The sequence below is a fragment of the Sus scrofa genome, chromosome 4 (assembly GCF_000003025.6).
Source record: "Sus scrofa isolate TJ Tabasco breed Duroc chromosome 4, Sscrofa11.1, whole genome shotgun sequence".
Lineage (NCBI taxonomy): Eukaryota > Metazoa > Chordata > Mammalia > Artiodactyla > Suidae > Sus > Sus scrofa.
In genome coordinates this window covers 108,063,553-108,071,052 of record NC_010446.5, presented here as the reverse complement: position 1 = coordinate 108,071,052, position 7,500 = coordinate 108,063,553, and positions in this window count along the sequence as shown.

Sequence of the window (7,500 nt, the reverse complement as noted above, 5' to 3'; positions counted from 1 at the left end):
CAAGGTCACTGCACCATTAGGGAAGGCACTCTCCCTCTCTGGGCCCACATTCCACTGGGAAGGAGATGGCGTCTCCCAACTGCTAGCGAGGCCAAGAGAAGCAGGGAGCTAAGATAGCCTTCCCAGGCGGCCTCACCCTTGGTCACCTGAGCTAATGAAGCACACTCAGTCACAGTGAGGCAATCACCGTCTCCAGGCTTGTTCTTGGGCCCAGTCCTCCTTGGCTGCCAGCTACCCCGTGACTGCAGTTCCCAATGTGCCTGCAAAGCTGGGGCTCACTGCCCACCCCCAATCATGCCCTCATTCACTCAGTCAGCATGGGTTGCTTGATTTCACATCCTATGCCAGGCATAGGGTAGGTGCTAGGGACACAGCACTGTATGAGCCATCCGTGGTCAGGGTCTCCATGGAACTTACATTCCCCGTGGGCAAGAAACCAACAAGAAAAAGCCAACCAATCATTAAACACATGCTTTCCTAGAGCAGTAAGAATTTTAAAGGAAATAAAACAGAGTTATATGAGTGGAAGGTCTACAGTCAGAGGGCTACTTTGGATGGATAAGCCCTCTTGGAGCCCAAAAGGAAAGGAGAGCAGCCATACGCACAACAAGGGAACTTGTTCTGGGCAGCAAGTCCTAAGCCCTTGGGCAGGAACAGGCTTGGCATGACTACAGACCTACAGGAAGACCAGTGCTCGGGGAAAGGGGAGCTGAGATCAAAGAGGTCAACAGGGCCGTATGACAAAGGGCGCACTGTGGCAGGACGCCCTTTGATCACTCAGCTAATGGTTACTGAACACCAACAAGTCTGGAGACTGAAGGCACCACAGTGAAGACGTAAATCCCTGCCCTTGTGGAGCCCAGACGTGCCAGGGCAGACCCAAGGTCAACAAACAAATGAAAAACAACATCACATCAGGTAGTAGTAAGAGCTCTGAAGGAGATGAAGCAGGATCCTAGGGTAGGTGGACGGGGCTGCTACTGTGGACAGGAAGGCAAGGCCTCTGGTGAGGGCAGCAGGGATCTGGAGAAAGTAAGGGGATGAGCCACGTAAGTGTCTAGGGAGCAGCATTCAGAGCACTCTCAGGATGGCCCGGTTACAGGAAATTCAGATGCGTAAATACTGCCCAGGGCACACTCATACTAAAAATAATTCATTGTTTATTTGAAATTCAGTGTTAACTAGGCATCCTGTATTTTTATTTGCTAAAGTTGGCAACTATAAGAGAGAGGGAAGAGAAAGTGTGAAGGCCCTGAGGAGGGAGCACGCTTGGCATGTTCAAAGCACAGCATGGAGGCTCCTGTGGGGTGGGAGCTAGGGTTGCAGAGGGAGACAGATACCAGGGTTTCCAGGGCTGTGGGGGCTAGGATGAGCAACTCGCAGCTTGGATTTTATTCCTTTTTTGTTTGTTTGTTTGTTGTTTTGGGGGGGGTTAGTTTTTTGTGCGTTTTGGGGGGGGGTTGTTTGTTTGGTTGGTTGGTTGGCTGGTTTTTAGGACCCCACCTGCAGCATATAGAAGTTCCCAGGCTAAGGGTCGAGTTGGAGCTGCAGCTGCCAGCCACGACAATGTGGGATCCAAGCCGCATCCTTCACCTACACCGCAGTTTTTGGCAACACCGGATCCTTAACTCAATGGGCAAGGCCAGGGATCAAACCCGCATCCTCGTGGATACTAGTCGGGTTCTTAACCCACTGAGCCACAACAGGAACTCTGATTTTATTCTAAGTGGAATGGAAGACCTTGATGGATCTGGGGCAGCTATGTGAAGGACAGAAAAAACAGACAGAGTTGCTACCCTAATCAGCCTCCCCACAAAGGGTCAAAGAGAAGAGGTTAAAGATGAAGCTTGTTCCAGGTCTCAGTGTCCTGCTGTACTATACCTGCCACTGTGCAGCCAAAGAGCTGAGATTTGGGGAGTTTGGGGAACCACCAACTTGTATGGGACCATCATTCCACGTGCAGGGATCAGAAGCGTCCTCTCCCAACTCATCCTTCTCTCCTCCTTCTCGAGGTCTCTCTAATGGGTGGGAGTAAGAGGGTAATCAGAGTGGCCAGAGCTCAGGCCACCATGATTTCCTCATCCCCTAAGGAAAATGCAGTTAATGCTGCAGCCCACAGGCCCAGGGCATAGTGCTGGAGCCCACTGGCACAGCCTTCACCCCACCACCTACTCCACTGCTTCTCTCCATTTGAAATGGGGCAAAGGCCATCCTGGGGGAAATTTGCAGTAGACTGATCTCGCTCCTTTTTTCTTGACCTGACTGCTCTTCTGTCAAGTCTAGGGTGGCAACAGTGGGAAAGAAGGGGCTGGGTTTCTTTGGGTCCAGCCACTGCTATCATTTTTTCTCCTCCTGTCAGCAGTCCTGTGCCTGCGGTCTGGGCTCCTGGTGCTCCAGCTTTCCTCTTTAATCAACAGCAAGAGTAAATACAGGCAGATGCTGACTGGTCCCAGGATGCTCTGAAAACTTCTCACACTCAGCTTGAAAAGGAATATTTTCTGGGACTGATTTGAAACACGTGACTCTATGAGCATCCAGATTCCAGCTGAAAGGGGACAAGGAAAGAGCTGGGATAAGGGGGTCTGTTCATCAAGATGTGATGGAAGGGGGTTTCTTTATGACTTCTTAAGAAGCTCTAGACCTCAAGTTCCTTTAGAAGCATCTGATTCCAATTTCAGTGGTTGAAGGATCCTCTACAGAGAGTATTGATTTAGGAACTGATGTGAGAGTCATAGATCTACCTAGAAGGGGTTCTCCAGTGATTTCTCTCTGTCCTTGGCTTTGTCCTACAAAACATTTTCTTCAACAGCTTGAATAGAAACATGCCATTAACATTTACAGATGACCCAAAACTAGGGGGTGGCGTGATGGAGGGGGAAAAACTGAGCCAGTGCAATAACCTTGGGCAATTTGCTTAACCACACTGAGCTACAGTTTTCACCGCTTGTGAAATGACATAATACATTCTGCCTCTTTAGACTGTCGTGAGGATTAACTGAGACACCCTAAGGAAAGCACCTATCCCAATGTCTGGCACAAAGGACACACTCAATAAATAGTACAAATTTCCTTCCCTCAGTTTTGTTGTCTGTAAAATGGGAACAGCAAAAGTAGAAATGTCATTAGAACCTGAAACCCAATGACTCCGGAAAGGAAAACTTAACTGTCAAGTAACTTCCACGGGCTGGAATAATAAACCAGAATCAAGAAAATGAACATTAATAAGCCATGCAATTAAAAACTAATAACAGCACAGAGAATACAAGCTTGATAAAAATTCCAGTGAAAAAGACCCAAGAGTTTTAATTAGCCACAAGCTCAGTTTGAAACAAGAGTGGGACACATTTACCATGAGAAGCTTATGCAATTGTAGATTATGTAATAATAGTAATGAACATATATTGAACACTTTACTATGTCCCAAGTGATACTCTAAATATTGTACCTCACACATTTAATGCCCCCAATGACCCTGGGAGCTGCTGCTTTTATAGCTTGTAGATGACAAAATGAAAGCAGAGAGAAGTTAAGTAAATTGCCTCTGATCACAGAGCTTATTAAAAGCAGAGCTGGGACAGAAACGGCAGAGCTGTGCACACTTCAGACCACATCTGGAGATCCCGGGTTAGTCCCGAGTACTGTGTCAGAAACACCACCTTGTCCCTACCCAGATGCCACCCCAGCCTTTCAACTTTTCTATGCCAGCAGGTTAGGAGGGGCAGTTAGGGTCGGCATCACTTAGAATTAAGCCACCTACTCAGGCCCAGGCTCTAAAGGCCAAGCCCTGACATCGAGACATTCACGCCCTTCAGATCATCTCACTGCCTGTCAGGCAAGGGACTATGTGCCTCGTGAAAAGGCATGTTGTCTCTGAATTATTACATCTCTTCCCCTCTCTTCTCTCTCAGCCCATTCAGCTGAGCCCCATAAGGTGACAATTACCTGCCACTGAAAATAATAGTACTGGAAAATGAGGTGGGCTGGATATTTCTCTGAAGTCTCATACCTTCTAAAAATTCATGCAAATATTATACTTTCCTTCAGACTATATCTATGTTTGTTTAATATAAAAATAATATTTTAGGCGACCTACTGCTGAGTAAAATTGATGCTCTGGAGTGATGAACCACAGTTTTCATAGAACCCCTGGCACACTGCTACATGTCTCCAATGTGAAAAACTCGGCACTGCAGCTGCATATTTCATAACATGGAAAGATGGCCAGGGCATATCACTAGGTGATAAGAGGTTACCAAGAGCATGCACTGTGTGGTTCTCTTTTTGTATTCCCCTCTGGAAGGCTACGTGTACACTAAAATGTTAACAGAGGCTACCTCTGGGCTGTAAGAATGTGGGTGAGTTCTATTTTACTTTTGCTTCTCTCTCTCTCTCTCTTTTTTTTGTTTTTTGTTTTTTTGTTTTTTTGTTTTTTTGCCATTTCTTGGGCCACTCCCGCGGCATATGGAGATTTCCAGGCTAAGGGTCCAATCGGAGCTGTACCTTCTGGCCAATGCCAGAGCCACAGCAGCACCAGATCTGAGCCACATCTGAAATCTATACCACAGCTCATGGCAACACCGGATCCTTAACCCACTGAGAGAGGCTAGGGATCAAACCTGCAACCTCATGGTTCCCAGTTGGACTCGTTAACCACTGAGCCATGATGGGAATTCCTACTTTTGCTTCTGATATAATTTTTCTACAATATGAATGGGCATTATTTGTCGAGGTGGAATATGGGATTTTGGGGTGGTGGAGGAGTTTGGAAGGGATGCAGTTAGCTTGCTTTTTAAGATTCAAGAGTTCAGGAGTTCCGGTTGTGGCGCAGTGGTTAACGAGTCCAACTAGGAACCATGAGGTTGCAGGTTCGATCCCTAGCCTCTCTCAGTGGGTTAAGGGTCCAGCGTTGCCATGAGCTGTGGTGTAGGTCGCAAATGCGGCTCCGATCTGGCGTTGCTGTGGCTCTGGAGTAGGCCAGAAGCTACAGCTCTGATTCGACCCCTAGCGTGGGAACCTCCACATGCCACAGGTGCGGCCCTAGAAAAGACAAAAGAAAAAAAAAAAAAAAAAAAACAGATTCGAGAGTTCGTTATAGGAATTCCTGTTGGGGCACAATGGAAACAAATCTGACTGGTATCCATGAGGATTCAGGTTTGGTCCCTGGCCTTGCTCAGTGGGTTAAGGACATGGCTCCCCAGGAGCAATGGTGTAGGTCACAGATGCGGCTTGGATCCCGAGTTGCTGTGGCCATGGCATAGGCCAGCAGCTACAGCTCTGATTTGACCCCTAGCTTGGGAATTTCCATATGCTGTGGGTTCAGCCCTCAAAAGCAAAAAAAAAAAAACCTAAAAAAAGGTTTATGACACGCTGAATTTTTCAGACTCTTGCTTCAGCAGGCTGTACCTCTTGGACCCTGAGATCTTTGCCCTCAGAAGCAAGGGAGCGAAGTAGAATAAAACACCATACACACAATTTTAACCAGACATCCTCCCTGGCTCCCCACGTTGTTCTTTGTTAGTTTTGTCAGCAGTGACCTTGAATGTCTAGGATGCTCACAGTTCCTATCACCTTTGGGGCACCCCAGTGGTCAACTCCCAACTCTGCTTCACCTTATCTTACAGCAAAATATTTCTGTGTCCTTCCCACATCCTCCCAACAACGAGCTCCTGCCTTCTCACCTCCGTCCCCAATGCTGCTGGTTCACATGTACCACACAGGTCAAGGAGAAAAGGCCTCCCCACATGGGACGGTCTTCCTCACACTGGATGCTGCCTGGATCTTGTCACAACTCACTGTACATTTGGGAACCTGTGACTCAACTCTCGGCTTCTTCCCTGGAGGTCACACCATTGCAAGTTCAGTTTCCCAGTCTTCTGTCTCCACTTCATACTAAAGACCCAATCCAAGCCCCCTTCGTATCTCATTCATCATGTCATTAATCATGATTAATTATTGGTAACAATTATTATGTGGCAAGTGCATAAGGATATCCATTTATATCCATTAGCTTTTTTTTTTTTTTTTTTTTTTTTGTCTTTTTAGGGCCATACTCGCAGCATATGGAGATTCCCAGGCTAGGGGTCGAATCAGAGCTGTGTCTGCTGTCCTACACCACAGCCTCAGCAATGCCGGATCCTTAACCCACTGATAGAGGCCAGGGATCAAACTTGAGTTTTCATGGATGCTAGTCGGGTTTGTTAACCGCTGAGCCATGACAGGAACTCCTGTATCCATTATCTTTTAAATTTCATGATAATCCCCTAAGGTAGATTTCACAGTTCTCATTTCACAGGTAAAGAAACTGAACTCAGGGAACTTGAGTAAAGTTTAAGGTCACCATTCTTATTATTTCCAATAATGAATATCATCACTAAGGTTAGTGTCTTAAAACTAACTCACAGATTTCAAAATCAATCTTATGTTTACCATAGAGAAACTGTTGGGGGGCAGGGAAGAACTGGGAGGGTAAGAATAACATCCACATCCTACTGTATAAAATAGATGATTAATGAGAAACTACCATAGTGCACAGAAAAATCTACTCAATAGTTTGTAATAACCTATATGGGAAAAAAAAGAATGGATATATTTAGGAGTTCCGCTATAGCACAGCAGGTTAAGGATCCAGTGTTGTCCCTGCAGCAGCTCTGGTTGCTGCTGAAGCAGACGGATTCCCAGTGCAGTGGGTTAAGGATCCGGCATTGCTACAGCTGTGGCTCAGATTCAATCCCTGGTCCAGGAACTTCCATAAACCGTAGTTGTGGCAAAAAAAAAAAGGGGGGGGATATATTTATATGTATGACTGATTCAATTTGCTGTATACCTGAAACTAATACATTATAAGTCAACTATACTCCAATAAAATTAAACAATGACAATTTTATCCTGGGGTTTGACTGGGCTCAGCTGGGTGGTTCTAGCTTGAGGTCACTCACGAGGTTGCAGTCATGAGGTGGCTGGGGATGGAGTCATCTAAAAAGAGTTCCTTACTACATGTACATACCCAGAGGCTGACACTGGCTATGGGCTAGGCCTCAGCTGGGCTGTCAGCCGAAACACCTACACCTGGCCTCTCCATATGGCCTTTCATGTGGGCCAGTTTGGGCTTCTTCACAAAATGTGACTGAGTTCCAAAGGGAACAAGATAGAAAGGTATGGCGTTTTTATGACCTCACCTCACACAGCATCAATTCTGCCATCTTTTCTTGGTTGTGGCATTCATGAAGACCTGCCCAGGTTCGTAGGAAAGGAACACAGACCCCACCACTCAACAGGAAGAGGGTCACCCACTGCAGGAAGAACATGTGGGATGGAATGTGCTGTGGCAGCCACCTTTGGGAATCGAGGTCTGCCACAGTCACACCACTAGCAAGTTGGGTAGATCCAGTATTTGAGCCCAGATAGCCTAAATGCAAAGTCTGTGCTTTTAAACCATGACAGTACACTGCCAAGAGAGACTCATAATGCCTCAAGCTCTGAGTCTGAAATACAGAGTACAGC